The sequence below is a fragment of the Mastigoproctus giganteus genome, chromosome 10, assembly GCF_048544385.1.
Source record: "Mastigoproctus giganteus isolate SK-2022 chromosome 10, ASM4854438v1, whole genome shotgun sequence".
NCBI classification, from domain to species: Eukaryota; Metazoa; Arthropoda; class Arachnida; order Uropygi; family Thelyphonidae; genus Mastigoproctus; species Mastigoproctus giganteus.
The window spans coordinates 115,593,107-115,612,825 of NC_143584.1; positions in this window are offsets into that span (position 1 = coordinate 115,593,107).

The following is a 19,719-nucleotide window of genomic DNA, read 5'->3' on the forward strand; positions in this document are numbered from 1 at the left end:
ACCAGTTTCTAAATTTGCGTTGATCGCAGGACAACTGCCGACCGCTTCAACGCGGCGGCAGTTGTCACGTGATCAAATTCACGGCGGACAAGCTGGAGTACTAATTTCTACGGATGCGATGGGATGATCGCAGGAGAGCTAAGCATACATGCGGGAAAACGATCGGTTATCAGTTTAAAATTTATATAATGTAATTTCTTTTAAAAAACTGTTAGGAGACACTAGTAGGCGAATTTAACTCTCGTGCAAACAGCAGGTAAATGAGCAAAAGTCCCACAGGCTTGCCTAACTTCAAACAGCCCTTGTATAAAATTAGTAAGAAAGTATAGTATTAGTAAGAAAATAGGGCATAGAGGGAAACAGGCATTGTGTGTTATCAGACACTGTCTAAAACACTGATGGATTCAATATCTTTTTATTTCAGAAGATTTAGGAGAAGTCCAGTTGGCCTGCCTCCCTAAATTAATCCACTCATGCACACCTCGACGGTAAGAATTGTTACGTCACTTAGGTGGCAACGAATGTAGTAGTTCTATTCAAGACGCCTGGTAAGTGTGAGGAGGAAAAGACCAAATCCTCCAGCACATGACAGCATGACGAAACAAATGGCCCTCAATCCCCAGCGGCTTTCACTCCCGCTCTTATGGCAGCGAAAGGATCAGAGTGGAAGCAGAGGGTGCTAAGAATATCTGGGTACGACCAGGCTGCCATGCACGGAAACTGAACTTGGCCTGTTACAACATAAGATCGCTCATCGGTGAAGACAGGATATTAGGGCTGGAAAATGAATTAGAAAATGTGAATTGGAATATCATCGGTTTGGCTAAAACAAGAAAAATTGAATCACTTATAAGTTTAACAAGTGGAAATCTGCTGTACACCAATGGTGAAACAGTGAAAGGGTGTCAAGACTACTACTACTCAGGATTTCAGTGAGGTACAAGCTAAAGGTTATAATGATTGATGCACCAACGTCAAGCCATGATGATGAAGGGGTTGAAGAAATGTACACCTAAATTGAGAGTCTTCTAGATGTTAGTTATTTTGTTATTTGGTTTTTAGGAGCATTAGCAACTAAGGCCATATTGCTCCGGGGATATACGGTGGTCATTCCCTAACCTTTCCGCATCCTCCGTATTTGGTGGTCACGGGCTCGAACCCCGGTCTAATCAAGAAGCGTGTGCTGCTCCTGCCCGCCGAGGCCCCTTAGACTTCTAGATGAGCAGAAAACCCACTACACTATCCTTATGGGAGACTTCAATGCTAAGGTTGGAAAGAGACAAAACAGCACAGAAAGGAGAATTATAGGAAATTTTGGAATTGGGGAAAGAAATGAAAGGTGTGAGACCTTTGGAATTTGCAGAATCTCGAGGATTGTCAGTAATAAACACTCTTTTTCAAGAAAAGGGTGAACAGAAAGTGGACACGGAAGAGCCTAAATGGATTAACAACTAATGAAATCGACTTCATTCTCATTAACAGAAGATATATCGTGAATGATGTTACCGTCCTGAACAAGGACGGTAAATGTTGGAAGTTATCACAGAATGGTAAGATGCACACTTGTATAGATGTAAGAAAAGAAATGAAAAACTGGCTCGAGTAAATAATACGAAGGTCGTTGAGATAACAGAAGAGGAGAAAAAGCAGTATGTACTGGAACTTAAGGACAAGTTTGAGCCTGCAGACTGCTCAGGACCAAGATATCGACGAGGAATATTACAACTTTCTGAAAGTGATAAAGCCCAAGAAACCTATAGGTAAAAAGAAATCCAAAGAAGAAAAAAATCAATCAAGAAACACTTGTCATGATGAACCGAAGACGACAAATGAAGAGCAAAATAAACCCTGACAAGGATAAATTTGAGTATACTGAGTTATGCAAAGCCATTAGAAAGCGAGTGAGAGAGCACATAAGAAGATTTAACACAAGAAAAGTAGAACAAGCATTAAGGGAAAACAAAGGACTTAAATCAGCAGCCATGAGCAGTAATACAGAAAGACAAATGATACTGAAACTGAAAAATAGCGATGGTGTACTTATAAATAGCAGAGAACGCATAATTCAAATAGCAGAAGACTACTATAGAGAATTATACAAGGAGCCAGGGAATGCTGCCAGCAGTGGGGAAGATGGATCGCAAATTAGTAACACATACCCGATATTCTTCCTGATGAGGCAGAACATGCGTTGAAGAAAATGAAGAATCAGAAAGCCCCAAGGGAAGATGAAGTTACTGTAGAGTTGTTAAAATTGGGAGGAAGAGAAATGACACAAAAAAAAAAAAAAAAAAAAATGCATTAGAAAAGGTGTGATGCCTAAGGAGTGGAACAATGCAATCATAGTTTTGCTGCATAAGGAGATAAATCAGAAATTGGAAATTATAGACCAATTCGCTTGTTATCCCACATCTACAAGTTGTTCACAAGGGTCATTACTAACAGATTAGAAAGAATACTTGATGAGAATCAACCGAAAGAGCAAGCTGGCTTTAGGACAGGATTCTCAACTATGGATCACCTTCACGTAATATCACAGCTAATGGAGAAAGCAAATGAATATAACACACCATTATGCCTGGCATTTGTGAATTTTGAAAAGGCATTTGATTCCATACAGCATAAGGCAATGTTTCGGGCATTGGAAAGACAAAGTATAGATACCCCATATATTATGATTTTGAAGAAAATATATGAGAACGCTACCTCCTTTATTAGACTAGACAAAGAGAGTAGGAAATTTAAAATTGAGAAAGGAGTTCGACAAGGAGACACAATATCTCCGAAGTTGTTTACTGCTGCCCTTGAAGATGCTTTCAGAAGATTGGACTGGAGAGTGCCTAAACCATTTACGATTTGCAATGACATTGTGATCATAAGCCACGATCCAAAGAATTAGAGGAAAATTTTAATCACTTATGCAGAGTTAGTAAGAATTTCGGACTAAAGATGAATATGACTATAACAAAAGTAATGATGAACAAGTATGCCACAGAAAACGATATAATCATCGAAGGAGCAGTAATTGAAAAGGTGGATTCATATACTTATCTAGGATAAGTCATTAGCTTTAGTAATGATAAATGGTTGAAAGTCAAGATCAAAATAAATTTCGGATGGATAGCATTCAGGAAATATAGTCACATACTGAGGCGCAATGTCCCAATTTTCTGAAACGTAAATGTATACTCCCCACAATGACTTGGGGGAAGTGAAACTTGGGCACTCGCCAAAAGAATGGAACGAATTATATAAATTGGGAATCAGACTGTTAGATAAGAAGAGAAACACATGGATTAGGCAGCAAACTCAAGTAAAGGACATTCTTATCAAAACTAAAGAACTAAAATGGTCTTGGGCAGGACACATAGCTCGAAGACATGATGACAGATGGACTAAGGAAATAACAGAATAGTACCCAAGAGGAGCTGGAAGAAAACTTGGAAGACAACGGCAGAGATGGATAGATGAAATTCACGAGCTTGTGGGTAGTAAATGGATGGCCATTGCACAAAACAGAAGGTACTGGAAAGTTGCTGGAGAGGCCTTTATCCTGCAGTGGATTGAAAATGGCTGATGATTAGTAAGAAAATAAACACACAAAGATAATTCTCTGCGCAATTTTGCGCTTTTTGCCACTTATGAATTTAATTGGTTACTAATTAACGGTCATGAACTCTTAACGATGCTACGTTGGAAATACTACGTACGATACTAGGTTTTTTTTGCCATCGACCGAAGGCACCATTTTCTACGGGATGCGAAATCGCAGTGCAACCGATTCCGCTTCGAAGCGTCGGCAATTGTCCTGCGAGCAACGCAAATTTAGAAACTGGTATGCCGACACACAGTCGGTGGTGGGACGGCATTAGCTCTCCGCTACTTCGCCATCGTTGCTTGCCGCAAATACACTGTATGCTTGGGAAATCGGTCACGTGACAACTGACGCTCACTTTAGCACGGCGGCAGTTCCCATTCTATCTTTGTAATCGTAGAAACTGGTACTCGTTTATAACTGACGCTCGCTTCGGCGCAGTTGTGGGGGAAAGGAATGGGTCATGTGACAGAAACTGAACGCAAGCATTGGGAGTTTGCTTTCTCGTCATCATATGCCTCTGCTAATGCATTTTAAAATTAAATTGCTTCAATAAACCTGATTTTCACTTTTCAATCCGATTTCAATTAAACTACCGGGAGGAGGCTTATGACTTTAGGTGATTTTTGGAATTTTTTCCAAGTTTTATCATTAGAAGAACTAATTATAGTGGTGAATGATGCTGGCTAATGCAGCAGCAGCGAAACCTTATACTGTAAAGTTCGTTCTAAGATAAGCTGGAAGCCATGGTATTACATTAACAAAATTAATTCTAAACTCAATGTACCCGTATTTCCCCATATATAAGACGCACCCTTTTTCGAAAAATTTGGGGTCTAAAAACTGGGTGCGTTTTATACAGTGGTTGTAGATTTTGTTACTTGCATTTCCCGCTTTTTGCCTTTGCGCTCATTGTTTCGCACTTGTTTCCGGTATATTAGGTTACGTTTTGCCACGTTCTGCCCAGAAATGGCTTGTTTTGTTAGTGATGAGAAGTTGTATGAATTTTATGATGAATAAAACTTGAGTTCAATAACTTTATGTAATACTTTTTTTTTTTTCAAATTTCGGGCCCCAAAATTAAGGTGCGTCTTATACAAGGGGAAATACGGTAAATTAACTAATAAAATTTCACTTTAATGATCCTAATATACTTTCGAAGTAATAAACAAAAACTATTGAAGCATTTTAAAATTAAATTGCTTCAATAAACCTGATTTTCACTTTTCAATCCGATTTCAATTAAACTACCGGGAGGAGGCTTATGACTTTAGGTGATTTTTGGAATTTTTTCCAAGTTTTATCATTAGAAGAACTAATTATAGTGGTGAATGATGCTGGCTAATGCAGCAGCAGCGAAACCTTATACTGTAAAGTTCGTTCTAAGATAAGCTGGAAGCCATGGTATTACATTAACAAAATTAATTCTAGACTCAATGTACCCGTATTTCCCCATATATAAGACGCACCCTTTTTCGAAAAATTTGGGGTCTAAAAACTGGGTGCGTTTTATACAGTGGTTGTAGATTTTGTTACTTGCATTTCCCGCTTTTTGCCTTTGCGCTCATTGTTTCGCACTTGTTTCCGGTATATTAGGTTACGTTTTGCCACGTTCTGCCCAGAAATGGCTTGTTTTGTTAGTGATGAGAAGTTGTATGAATTTTATGATGAATAAAACTTGAGTTCAATAACTTTATGTAATACTTTTTTTTTTTTCAAATTTCGGGCCCCAAAATTAAGGTGCGTCTTATACAAGGGGAAATACGGTAAATTAACTAATAAAATTTCACTTTAATGATCCTAATATACTTTCGAAGTAATAAACAAAAACTATGTTTTTCACTAATTACGCTTCAATTCAGGAGCGGATTAAGGTCGGTTGAGACCCCGAGCGCAGAAGAAAATATTGGGCCCCTTAAAAAAAAGAGAGAGAGAGAGGGAAAATAAAAATATATGTTAACCATTTTTTTAAATAAATAAAAATTTATGTACTATTAATGTTTTATTTCCAATAAAATTTGAATATAATACAGTATAAGTATAATATAATTAATAATAGCATAATAATAATCACAAAGTTTTGAACTAATATGCTCAACTAATTTGTTGGGGTTTTGCGTGGGCCCTTCAGAAGTCGGGGCCCGGTGCGCCCGCCGTTAAATCCGCCTCTGCTTCAATTGGTAAATAAATAACGGCAGCTTGAAAAAAAAAAAAAAAAAAAATGGCGGCAGTTCCCTTGCTATCTTCGCAATCGTAGAAACTGGTGCTCACTTCGGCGCGGTTGTGGGGGATTGGTCATGTGACAGAAACTGAACGTAAGCTGTGGGAGGAGCGCAAGTTGTCGATGTACACCTCTCTCTTAGAACAAAACCGGATGTACCAACTTAACCTTGCTTTTTCTATCGTATGCTAATGCTAATTACTTTTTTTTTTTTTTTTCAATAATGTTCTCTCTCTCTCTCTCCTAGTATAACATAACGGCGATATATATGAGAAAGGAACATTTACTACCCCTATGCCGTTTTATTGAATCGGAAACTGTGATTTTTTTTTTTTAATTATTAATGATGTTGTTATTATTAGTTATATGGTGCAAGGAAACCTGAGGCTTATGCTGCACCAGCCAAAAAAAAAAAAAAAAAATCCGGAGTTACCGTAGAAGGGAATCATCAAGAAAGAGAAGAATGATGTTGATTAAGACATATCAGTCTTAATTATTATTATTATCATTATTAATAGCTATATGGTGCTAGGAAGCCTGAGGCTTATGCTAATGTATAAGTTTGCAGTTGATATGAAGATTGGCAGGATAGTTAAATACAGTAATTATTATTATTATTATTAGCCATATAGTGCAAGGAAGCCTGAGGCTTATGCTGCACCAGCCAAAAAAAAATTTCCAAGTCACCCAGACAGAGAGAGAAGTAGAAGGGAATCACCAAGAAACAGAAGAATGGTGATATCCAGCTCAGGACCCTGGGTGTGCCAAGCCCATACTCACCAGATGTGAGCCCCTGGGGTTAACTGGGGTCTACTGCAACAAGATCAGGGGTACTGAAAAATGCAAGGTACTTCATATGGGTAGCACTAATTCTAGATTTATGTATCAGCTGTGTTGTACCACAATCAGGGCAGTGCAGAATGAAAAAGACTTGTATAATTATACAGACGTACATTAGAGAAAGCTGCCAAGACAGCTCATGGGTCAATGATATACAGGAATTTTGCCAGCAGGGATAATAAGGAAGTGATTATCACATTGCATAAGGTAGTGTTTCTCAAACTTTTCCAAGTTGCGGAACACCTTAAAATCATGATTTTATCTTCAGAACACCAGAGAAACTATGTACAGTACGTGTTTATTAATAGAAACAAGGGAAAAAAAAGTGAGAAATCATTAAATATAAATATAAATTTATATTTAATGTTGAATTAATTAATTTTATGAATGAGTGAATTAATGAAATTTTGAATGTTGAATTAAAACTGTTAATGGGATGGATGATGTCATCCCACCAAAGTCGTTTTATATCTCATGTATAATTCAGTGTACATTTCTGGCTCCACATTGAGTCTGTTTTGGTATATAGTTTTTATTGAAACATATCTATAAAATCCTGTTTCACAGAGATAGTTGGTAGCAAAGGGTAGGATTTTTAGTAGAGCTTGTTCCGCAATTTCTGGGTAAGATTGCTGTACCAGAACTTAATCAGATTAATATTAAGAAATTCTAATTTTAAATCACCATCAGATGTAAGAGAAATATACTGCTCTATCTCTTTACTATTTAAATCAGGGTTTTTGCTGTTGAGTAAATTGCGAATCCAATCAAAATTTTCAGATTCTGGAGGAAAATACTCATCAAAAGTATTTTGGAGTCCTTGCAAGTGGTCACTGCATCATTTAAATTGAAGTTGTTTACTGAGAGATAGTTGTCCAGGGTGGGAATGTAAGTATATTCACCTTTCTTTATAAGAGGACATGGGAACTGAAGTTTCTTTTTTATACCTGCTATTTTGTTGCAATTAGAGAAACAGACTTATCTTTGCCTTGAAAGCACAAGTTCAATTCATTCATTTTTGTAAATATATCTGTCAAGTAGATAAGACTGCAGGAATAATTCAGACACAGCATGGGTTTGTTAAGGGAAAGTTGTCTGAAAGTTGTTGGTCTTGTCTGACCAATTTGATTGGATCCTATGAGGTGGGCACAAAGAATTTGATGCAAAAAATAATTTTGATATCAAATACTGTACTTGGATTTCAGGAAGCTTTTGATACTGTTGCACATGGAAGACTGCTGTACAAATTGGAGCAGTATGGCATTAAGGGTAAGTGGCTACAATGGATGAAAAGGTGGTTGAGTGGGAGATAGCAGAGTGGTAATCAATGGACACTGCTCTTTGTGTACTAATGTTGTTGGTGGAGACCCCCAGAGTTCGGTGTTGGGCACATTGTTGTTTTCGGTATTTATTAATGATATTGATGAAGGTGTATCAGGGTTAATGTCTAAGTTTGCACATTATACAAGAAGGTTGGCAGGGTTGTTAATTAGAGCAATGACAGTATGCTACTGCAAAAGTATCTAGAAAAGCTGGGCAGAGAAGTGGCAAATGAAGTTTAACATTGACAAATGCAAAGTACTGCATATGGGTAGAAATAACCCCAAAGAAATGTACCAACTGTGTGGTACTACACTCAGGGTGGTAGAGAATGAAAAAGACCTGGGGATAATTGTGCAGTCAGATATGAAATTTTCAGAGCAGTGCAGACAGGCTGACAGAGCAGATCATGGAATGATATTCAGGAATTTTGCTAGTAGGGATAAGGAGGTAATTATCCCATTCTATAGGACAATGGTCAGGCTGTACCTTAAGTACTGTGTACAGGCCTGGAGGCCTCATTTTAGGAAGGATGTAGAATTGCTAGAATGAGTACAGGGAAGGGGAACAAAGGGATCCTCTTACCAAGAAAGTCTTAAGTTCTGCAAATTGCAGTGTCTGGAGACTAGGCACCTGTAAGGAGATCCGATTGAGGTGTATAAGCCCTTGATTGGTTTGAGCAGGCCCAATGCTGATGGGATTCTTCCTCTTGCTCAGATTACAAACCTGAAGGGGGCATAAATTCAAATTGAGGAAAGACAGTTGTAGAACAGATGCACGCCTTAGGCCAATTGGGCCCTGCGCTTGGCAGAAAAATTAAAATTAAAGGAAAAAAAAAAAAAAAAGAGATAAAAGAAAAAAGAGAAGAAAAAGTTTTTTTTAAAGTTAAAGGGCTCCTGTGAAACCCGAAACAATGACTTTTTTACATATGTTTAGAAAATATGATTAGCATTTTATTAATTAGCACAAAGGATGCAAACAAAAATAATGATTTTCTTATTATTATTTATTTTTATTTTTTTTTTAATTTATAATATGTGAACAGCAAAGTCTGTATAATTTATAAAGGTGTGGAAATTTTGGCCACTGTCTAGGTAATTATCTCAAGGCCAATTTTTACACATCCCTTTAAATATTAAAAGTAATTAATTTTCACATATGTATACTCCACTTTAAGTATGGGCCAAACATAAAGTGGTGTATACATGTATGAAAATTAATTACTTTCGTCTGGCTCCCGCTGCATGGCCCAGCAACCCCTCTCACCCTGCTGAATGCAGTCGCATCACTATAAAGTTGTATTGTAACGGTGGTGTGTTTTTATTTGAATAATTGTGCACCTTATTGTGTAAGTAAAATTTATATTATTCTTCATTTTATTTATTGAGTTGGAGCTGGAATGCGACACAAACCCAGTGGCATAAGTATACCAATAATGCAGTTAGATTGGAGCTTAAAAGGGCCCACAAAATTTATAAGACAGATTTCATTTCTCAAGACAATTCATGATTTTAATTCATAAGTGAGCAAGTTTTTTAATTAAATGTAACACATTCTTATCGACCCAGCAACTGGCCACCACCCGAGTATTGTATAGACTGATTCCAAGCTTATAGAAATATTAGTAAATTAAAGATAGTTGTGAAATATTCAGCAACACCCATGTCAAATATTAAATATACACATCACAGTCTGATTTTATTTTATTGTTGGTGAATTTACATTTTTTGTGTGTGCATACTCTGATTGTTGTCAGAGGGAAATACGTTTTATTTTACAATACACAAATTTGTTGCATAACAGTCTGGTTATGGACAGTTTTATCGTTTTTAATGCCTATCGTGCTATATTTGGCTTTCTTTTTTCATTTGAAACGAAAAACTGCAAGGTCTAGGAATGAGTTATTACTATGCTAACAAGAGACACATTTCAATCGCGGTTCGTTTGATCCTCGCATATGGTGTTCTGAACCTAACCTCCCCGTAATTAGCGTTTAGCCCGTGGTGTTCAGAGAGGGAATAAGCAATAACCTGGCAGAGTAAAGCATCTACTTCGGTCACTACAAAGCATTAAGGTTTTCAAGGTTTTGAGGTTTTCATTTGCCATTTTCACAACAACATTCTACCCTTGTCTATTGCTCTGTTTCTATACAGCCAAGAAGACCCAGACTTTGTTACTGGCCACAAATAATACATTTTATATATAATGCATCTGTTCTGTTTTTGTTTGTGGTGGGAAAATTTGTTGCAAAGTTAATTGAAGGAATAACTTGGAGAAAGAGAGTGAGTAATGAAACAAAACAATTCAGCCAATCACAGTGATTTTCATTTGCTTTATTGGCAGAAAACGTTCTGCAGCTCTTATCAAGCAACATGTACCATTCTGTGATTCTACATTTTTAAGTTTCTCAGAACATTAAAAAATTTACTCATTACCATTATTTTTTTTCCAACTTGTGATAGAAAGGCTGAAGATGTAAGTAAATTTATTATTCCAGTTTTTGTTCACGAATTGTGGATCATAATTTGTGAATGTGAGCCATTCACAAATTATGAATGATCGAAGATGTCCAGTTTTTATACTAATATGTTACTCATTGCTGTAGATTTATTTATTTATTTATTTTACTATTCTTTGCATTCTGTTGCAATTTGACAGAACAATTTGTAATTTTATTATTCAGGTGTCAGTAATTTTTTTTTATTGAAAATTTGTTGAAGGATCATTTACAGATCAGAGAAAGATATAACATGAATTTCAAAAAGCTATTTTTCTTGTCTGCACTTTATTTTTTTTGCGCTTAGTGAACAACAAATGTGCACCTGTAGTGATTCCGTAATCACTACAAAGGATAAATGGATGGTTGAGTGGGAGAAGGCAGACAGTGGTAATCAATGGGCACTGCTCTTTGTGGACTAATGTTATTAGTGGAGTCCCCCAGGGTTTAGTGTTGGGTCTATTGTTTTCTGTATTCATCAATGATATTGATGATGGTATATCAGGCTTAATGTCAAAGTTTGCAGACAATACAAAGGTTGGCAGGATTGTTAATGACAGTACACTACTGCAACAGGATCTAGAAAAGTTGAGCAGATAGGCTGAGAGGTGGCAACTGAAGTTTAACATTGACAAATGTAAAGTACTACATATGGGAAACAGCAACCCCAGAGTAACGTATCAACTCTGTGGTACTACACTGACAGTGGTAGAGAATGAAAGGGACCTGGGGGTAATTGTGCAGGCAGATATGAAGTTTTCTGAGCAGTGCAGATAGTCTGCAAGAGTAGCACACAGTGTCTTGTCAATGATATACAGGAATTTTTCTAGCAGGAATAGGGAGGTGTTTATCCCCTTGTATAAGGCAATGGTCAGGCCACACCTTGAGTACTGTATACAGGTCTGGAGGCCTCATTTTAAGAAGGATGTAGAGCTGTTGGAATGGGTACAGAGAAGGGCAACAAGATTAGTGAAGGGAACAAAGGATTGCTCTTACGAAGAAAGGCTTAAGTTTTGAAAAATTACAGTGTCTGGAGACTAGACACCTGCGAGGTGATCTGATTGAGGTGTATAAAGCCTTGAATGGTTTGAGCATGCTCAATGCTGATGGGATTCTTCCTCTTACTCAGAATAATTGCCTGAGAGGGCATAAATTCAAATTGAGGAAAGACAGTTGTAGGATAGGTGTGCGGAAGTTTGTCTTTAGCCAGCGGGTGGTTTATTGCTGGAACAAACTTCCATCTGTCGTTGTAGAAGTTGATAGCTTAAACAGATTCAAGGCACATCTAGAAAACATTTGGAGTGAGTGGATGGGTGAAATGAGAAGGGTCTGGTTCTTTTTTTTTTTTTTTTTGTTGATGCTATATAAGCTTGCTTTCTTGAATCATGTGCTCTTGCTAATGTAATAACTGATTTTATTATTAAATGTAAGTGAATTTATTATTCCAATTTTCATAAGTTTATATTATGGACCATTCACAAATTATGAATGGTCCATGACGTTGGCAATCGTCAAATGTATAGTTTGTAATAATAATATATTATTATTATTATTAGCCATATGGTGGAAGGAAGCGTGAAGCTTATGTTGCACCAGTCAAAAAAAAAAAAAATTCCCCGAGTTATCTAGAACATGCAAAGGAGACGCTGAAATAATCTTTCTGCCCCGGGCAAAGGAATACCTTAATCTGAACCTGTTCCTGATATCGGGTGTACAATTAAGAATAACAGCAAAATACTCAGCAGATTTTATTGCACTAGAAATTTTTTTTTCTATTGCTTTGGTGGACCCTCTTTTTCTCTTCCTTTTAGTGTGGCTGCTTTGTGTGCTTTTATTCTTTTTTTACATTCTGAAAAGAAATTATAAAGCAACAGACGATTAGAAAATATTTTTGGCAAAGGTAAAGAAAGCCAACACGAGAACGAGGAGAAACGTCGGATAACTTATGCGGCAAATTAGTTTCCTGATACGGCACTCTAGTGCTGCTCACTCGGTAAACAGACGGTAGGAATTATCGGTCTGGAGCAAAGTCGAGAACGATATATTCATTGACAGGTAGGCATGGCAAATGATGTGCTAATTGATGCATGAACACAACACACAATAATATCATTTCGTATCACTTTAGTAGCACTAATGGTAACTTTTCCTAATTGCACATGCCCTATGAATGCTTTCCATAATGGTGAAAAAGGTCAGGTTACCTTCACTTGAATCCCATGGGAGCTTGAACCCCCTCCCAAAGTGGAGGGAGTAACATAACCTTTTTTCTTTAGAATCATGGATGGACTAACTCATAAATTGTTTATTAACAAAATATTAATTTTTTATTACTGTACTTATATTTTTATATTTCTTTCGTGCGGATACACACGTATCATGACGTCAATCAACACCTCAATAGCTATTCACTATATATATACAGGGTGTTTCAGTTAAACGTTTCAGAACTTCTAAGAGGGGTAGGGTACATCCTGACAACTCGAAATCATATAGCAATGTGGGGTCGGAAATGCTTTCCTGAAGCGGTGTTGTACACAGAAGCACCATAAAGAAAAGAGACCGTAAGTGAGAAATCGTTTTAATAATACATGAAAAGAAGCAAAAGGTACATGGATTAAAGTAAGTGTTCGAAGTTTCTTCCACGGGCTACAATGCACGCCTCACATCTCCGAAGCATGGACATCCGAACATTCTGGAATACTCCAGGCAAATTTTGAATTTCTTGAACAAGAACGCCAAGTTAGTAGGATGGATGATTACACGAACGCAGAGTTAGCCGATATGCATTTGGCGTACGGGGCTGCAAATTGTAGTGGGCCAGCCGCACAGCGCTTGTACGCGGAACGATATCCGACGAGGCGTATTCCCAGTCATAATTTCTTTGCAAGACTGCACCAGAGGTTAGCTGAGAGAGGTTCATTTGAAAGAGCTGACAGGGACAGGGTAAGAACAGCACGGACTGCAGCCGTCGAACAGAATGTGCTGCAGCATGTACAGGGGAATCCAAGAACGAGTACACGAAGTCTAGCAAACGCAGTCGGGGTTTCCCATTGCAGCGTCTGGAGGATTCTCCGAGAACAAGACATGCATCCGTTTCACGTGCAGCGTGTCCAGACACAGCAACCGGAGGATTATGCACCTCGTATTGCTTTCGCACAGTGGTACCTTGGAAAATGTGCTACAAATCCCCTTTTTCCTGCTGAAGTGTTGTTTTCCGATGAGGCATCCTTCACAAGGGAAGGAATTTTCAACACGCATAACGACCATATCTGGGCAGTCAAGAACCCGCGTGCAATACGACGTCGTGCAGCACAGATTCGATTTTCGGTCAATGTATGGGCCGGTATTATGGGAGATCACCTCATCGGACCTTACCTGTTACCGTGTCGTCTAACCGGACCTATCTACTTGATCTTTCTGCAGCAAGTATTGCCACAACTTTTGAACCAACAATGTGGTTCCAAAAGGATGGAGCCCCTGCCCATTATAGCGGAGATGTTCGTAACTACCTGGATGTCACATTTGGTCAACAGTGGATCGGACGTGGTGGTCCCGTGCGTTGGCCTGCTCGGTCACCCGACCGATCATGTCTTGATTTTTATTTCTGGGGTCATATGAAATCGCTAGTTTATGACACCCCTGTTGACAATGCTGAGGAGCTGGTTGCAAGAATCGCAGTAGCTGCCGAAGAAATTCGAAATTCGCCTGGAGTATTCCAGAATGTTCGGATGTCCATGCGTCGGAGATGTGAGGCGTGCATTGTAGCCCGTGGAAGAAACTTCGAACACTTACTTTAATCCATGTACCTTTTGCTTCTTTTCATGTATTATTAAAACGATTTCTCACTTACGGTCTCTTTTCTTTATGGTGCTTCTGTGTACAACACCGCTTCAGGAAAGCATTTCCGACCCCACATTGCTATATGATTTCGAGTTGTCAGGATGTACCCTACCCCTCTTAGAAGTTCTGAAACGTTTAACTGAAACACCCTGTATATGTAAAGAATGTTATCTTTCTTTTCCCATTATTTCCTAACCTTAGGTTAGGAAATAATTTAAGGCTAGGTCACGAAATATAAGGAAACCTTTTCTATTATTCCCTAACCTATCATTTAAGGTCAGGTTACGAAATATAATGAAAAAGAAAGAAACCTTTTCCTTTTTTCGTAACCAAACCTAAATCAACAATATAGTAAAATTACTCATGAACTCCAAAAATCTGCTTTTAATAATGAGAAAAAAAAAAGAATGAAGAACATTAATTTAGTTTTCATCAAAAAATCAACCAACGTTTTATTTTCCTTACAAATTTCTTCCATCTTTAAAAGATTCATCGCTGCTATTACCTGTTTACCGTTCACAAAACTATTATGCACCATTCTTTACTTGTAAATACACATTATAATGCCAACCAGTGACTACGCAGTAGCTTGTCATCTGTCGCATCCACCACCAATCATTTCATCATTTGCCATGCCTACCTGTCAATCAATATATCCTTCTTGATTTTAGCTCCAGACCGATAATACCTATCGTCTGTTTACCGAGCGAGAAGCGCTAGTCTGGTGTCGTGAAACTAATTTTCTGCGTAAGTTATCAGACGTTTCTCGTCGTTCTCACGTTGGCTTTCTTTACCTTAGCCATATTTTCTTGCATGTTTTGTTTCAATTTACTTGTAAAATAATGAAATTTATAAAATAACTGCACTTTGTGCTTTATCAGTGATAAAATGTGGAACTCCATCATTCATTAAACTATAAAGCTTCTTGTATTTAGCCTGTTTAACAGGTTAAACAGGCTAAATACAAGAACAATAACAAAATCTGTTATTGAGAACAATAACAAAATCTGTTTCGTGGTAGACACTCATCAACACCGCTAGTTGGACCATTATGAATGCATTGTCAGACCAAGTGCAATTTAAACCATTATGAATGCATTATCAGTACAAGTGCAATAAGTCGGTGCAACTTTAATCCATTATTTCTTAGCGATGATATCAAAGATTCATATATTTCTTCTGCAATGCATTCATTGAGTTCGATTATGTCAAGAAAAGTTAACACATCGATTCTTAAAATTCAAATAGTATCATATTACAATTCCCAATATTTTTATAACACTAATGTCATTACTTTCATAGATAGTTAAACTGAAGGTTCTATTTCCTAAAGCAGGTTTTAAATTATCCACGAAATGTGGTGCTATAGCATTGCATATTATTGAAGTACATTTTGTTCTTCGCAGTTTGAAATCCTTACTTACCCTACTGTCTGAAAAACAAAATTCACAAATGTCACTCAAATGATACTACACAGTGGACAGCTGTGATCAACTATGATCAATTGCACAATGCATAGCTATGAAAAATGCTATGCTGCTTTCTGCCTTTGCACCTTCTGTATTGCCAATTTTCTTGAATGGCAATATTCTCTGATGCTGAAAACTAAAGGGCACTTCGTCTTTCTTCTGATTAATTTGTAATTACGACATCTTTCAATATCACTTAATTTGGCTGTCAGCGTACATGTGCAATATTTACAAAATACATTTTAAATAATCACCATCTAATTTGCAGAGTCAGTTCTTATATTTAGCATCTCTGAGCCATTGAACACAAAAGTTTCAGAGAAAGGAAGTTGAAGAGTTCTGAGTGATTGGTGTAAATTCATATTATAATCTTTCTCCGATCCACCAACAAATGAACCACCAACAAATTTTCATTAAAAGAAATACTGATATCAGAGTAATAAAATTACGAATCATTCTGTCAAATTGTAAAAAAAAAAAAAATTACATTAGGTTTCCCCCATAAATGATTACATCTACCCATATATTTATTTTGGCTGTAAATTGTGTGTGTTCTCTGGTTGATTTGCCTGTTTTCTGGACGGAAAAAAACCCACAGTTTCTGGGGGGGGAACCTTGCTATATACTCCCGAGACCGGCTAACTCAGCCACGGAGTGAAAAAAGCCCATTAAAGTTCCTCGCATCATCGATGGGATTTGAACTCTAGCCTTTTCCACCTGGTGTGGGGAAAGGCCCAGGTTCAAATCCCACCGATGACGCAAGGAACTTTTAGCATTAGTAGAGGCATATGATGCAAGAAAGCAAGCTTATTCAGCATCAGCCAAAAAAAAAAAAAAAAAAAAACACACACACCACTACCATTTCACCCCTCCGTTCATTCGAAATACCTGTCCAGTTGAGCTTTAAATTTGTTTAGGCTATCAACTTCAAGCTTTAATGGGCTTTTTTCACTCCTTGGCTGAGTTAGTCGGTCTCAGGCATAGATTGCAAGGTATATTCTCCAGAAACTGGGTTTTTCATCCAGCAACAACAGGCAAATTGACCAGAGAACACATGCAATTTACATAGACAAAAATACATGGGTAGATGTAATCAATTACAGGAGACCTTAATAGAATTTTTTTTTTTCTGGAGCCCCTGTAAGAATGACACCCTGGGCAACTATTAATGCCCTGTTAGCTCGTACCTTAATCCGGCACTGATCAGGAACAAATGTCCAGGACAATTAGATGTCTCCAACAGAACGTTATGGGTCCCATTAAGGGCCCAGTGACTAAAACCAGAGGAACAACGGTAGTATACTACCTGGAGATGGGGGAAACCCCTGGTGCCGTTTGACACTAAACACACTCTACATTCTACACTCTACTCCCAAATACACCAGTCGGTGTGTATGAACAGTTCATAAAATTTATCAATGTAAAGAGCAGTACCCGAAAAAATTTGTGCAATGTGCTGAAACAGGAATTTGAAATATTAGGATTAGACATAACTAATATCCGAGGGTAAGGTTATGACAATGGAGCTAATATGAAAGGAAAAGTTTCAGGTGTTCAGGTAGGACTTTTACAGGAAAATTCAAGGACATTTTTTACACCATGTGCTTGTCACAGTTACAATCTAGTTCTAGGGGATATGGCCAAAACCGGTCCTGATGCAATGACCTTTTTCAACGTCTGTACGTGCTCTTCTCAGCATCAACAAAGAAATGGTCATTTTCCAAAAATATGTGAAGGGTCTTTCTGTAAAGCTTCTCTGTGAAACAAGGTGGGAGTGTCGAATGCAGTATAAGGTATCAAGTTGGTGATTTCGATGATGCCTGGTGCCTCCGTAGCCAGGAGCAGTAGTGCGTAGCGCACACTTCTTAATTAGACCGAGGTTCGAGCTTGTGACCACCAAATATGGAGATTGCGGAAAGGTCAGGGAATGGCCACCGCATATCCCTGACTCCTTAGCAACTAAGGAGCAATACGGCCTTAGTTGCTAATGCTCCTAAAAACCAAATAACAACATCGATGATGTGCTTTTGGAAATAGCATCAGAAGATGCCCAAGCAAGAAGTGCAGCTGAATCAATAGCTAACTAGATCAAGGAATACAAGTTTGTTTCTTTAGTATTTTGGCATGATTTTTTTGTTTCACATAAGTAAAGAACTGCAAAGTGATTCTACAGCTCTTTCTTCCTCATTTAAAAGTCTTCTGCACTGGATGTCAAAGTATAGAGAGACTGGCTTTAAACAAATCTTAGTTGGTGCCACAAAAAAATTATTATTATTATTACCCATAATTGATTACATAAACCCATATGTGTCTGTAAATTGCATGTGTTCTCTGGTCGATTTGCCTGTTTTGTTGGATGAAAAAAATCCCAGTTACTGGGGGGAAAAAACCTTGCTATCTAAGCCTGAGGCCGACTAACTCAGCCACAGAGTGAAAAAAGCCCATTAAAGTTCCTCACATCGTCGGCAGGATTCGAACCCTTGCCTTTTCCACCCGGCGCGGAGAGGATGGTGACGATATCACTGTGCTACCCACGCAGACTAATTGGTGCCACAGAACTTGCAACAGAATTGGAAGTATCTCCAGAATTTTGCACAAGATTACAAAAAAGAAAGGCACTTCAATTACCAGCCTGCTGACGAACCTATAACAAATCCTAAGGAAGCTTACAAGGTAAACTGCTTTAATAAAATCGTAGACAAGGCTTTGCAGTCTCTAGAGTCATGTTTCTAGCAGTTAATAAAACATACTAATCTTTTTGGTTTCTTGGTTTTTTTGGGTAAATTTCTAAGAATTCCAAAGAATGAGTTAAGAAAACACACTGCAGATTTAGAAGTCGCACTTTCAGATGAGGGCAACGAATTGGTCAAGTCTGTGAAGGTGGCAGATATTGATGGCCATATGCTAGTGGAGGAAATGGAAGTACTGAAACCAATTCTTCCAGAATCGTGCTTCGAAAAATCCTTTAAATATTTTACAATTTCTCACAACTAATGAAAGAGCCACTGGATTTTTGATTTATTGATATCGCTGAGAATATTTTAAACGATTCCAGTGACTGTAGCGTCTGGGGAAAGAAGCTTTCCCGATTAAAGTTTATTAAAAGTTAATTAATTAAATAATAAATATTTAAATTATAAATTATACAAATTATTTAATTAAAACATATCTAAGGTCGACAAAGCTTCAAGAGAGACTCACCAGCCTTGCTATTGTATCCACTGAAAGAGAAGAAGCAAGGAATTTAAATTTTGAGAAAGTCTTCAAAGATTTTACAGATAAATGGGCAAGAAAATATCCTTCTGATTAGTTTTGTTTATATTATTAACATTTCTGGTCAGTTGTTAACAAATTGTAATAATATAAAAATAATAAATAATTATTAATAGTTTTAGTTTTTCATTATTTCAAAATATTGAATTTTTCAAGGAGCCCCGCCGGCATGCTCCAATTGGGTACTGCATTTGCTAAGGCTGGCACTGGATGTATGGAAATTTGATTGCTGGAACAAACTTCCATCTAAATCGAGAGGCCTCAGTTCTCGGGATTCATTATTAGAATATAATTCAGCTTTACTGAAAAGACAGATAAAACACAGGTTTTTGGGTAAAAACTCTTTAATATCAGAAACAAGTTAAAAATAAAGTAAATAAATACAATTTTAACCTATTTTAACTTGTTTCTGATATTAAAGAGTTTTTAACCAAAAACCTGTGTTTTATCCGTCTTGTCAGTAAAGCTGAATTAAACTCCCATCTGTTGTGGAAGTTGATAGCTTAAATAAAATTCAAGGAAGAACTGGACAAACTTTTAGATCAAATGGATGTGTGCAATGGGATTCTTTTTTTTTTTTTTTTTCGGCTGATGCTGTATAATTTAACCCCAGGGGCTCACATCTGGTGAGTATGGGCTTGGCAAACCCAGGGTCCTGAGA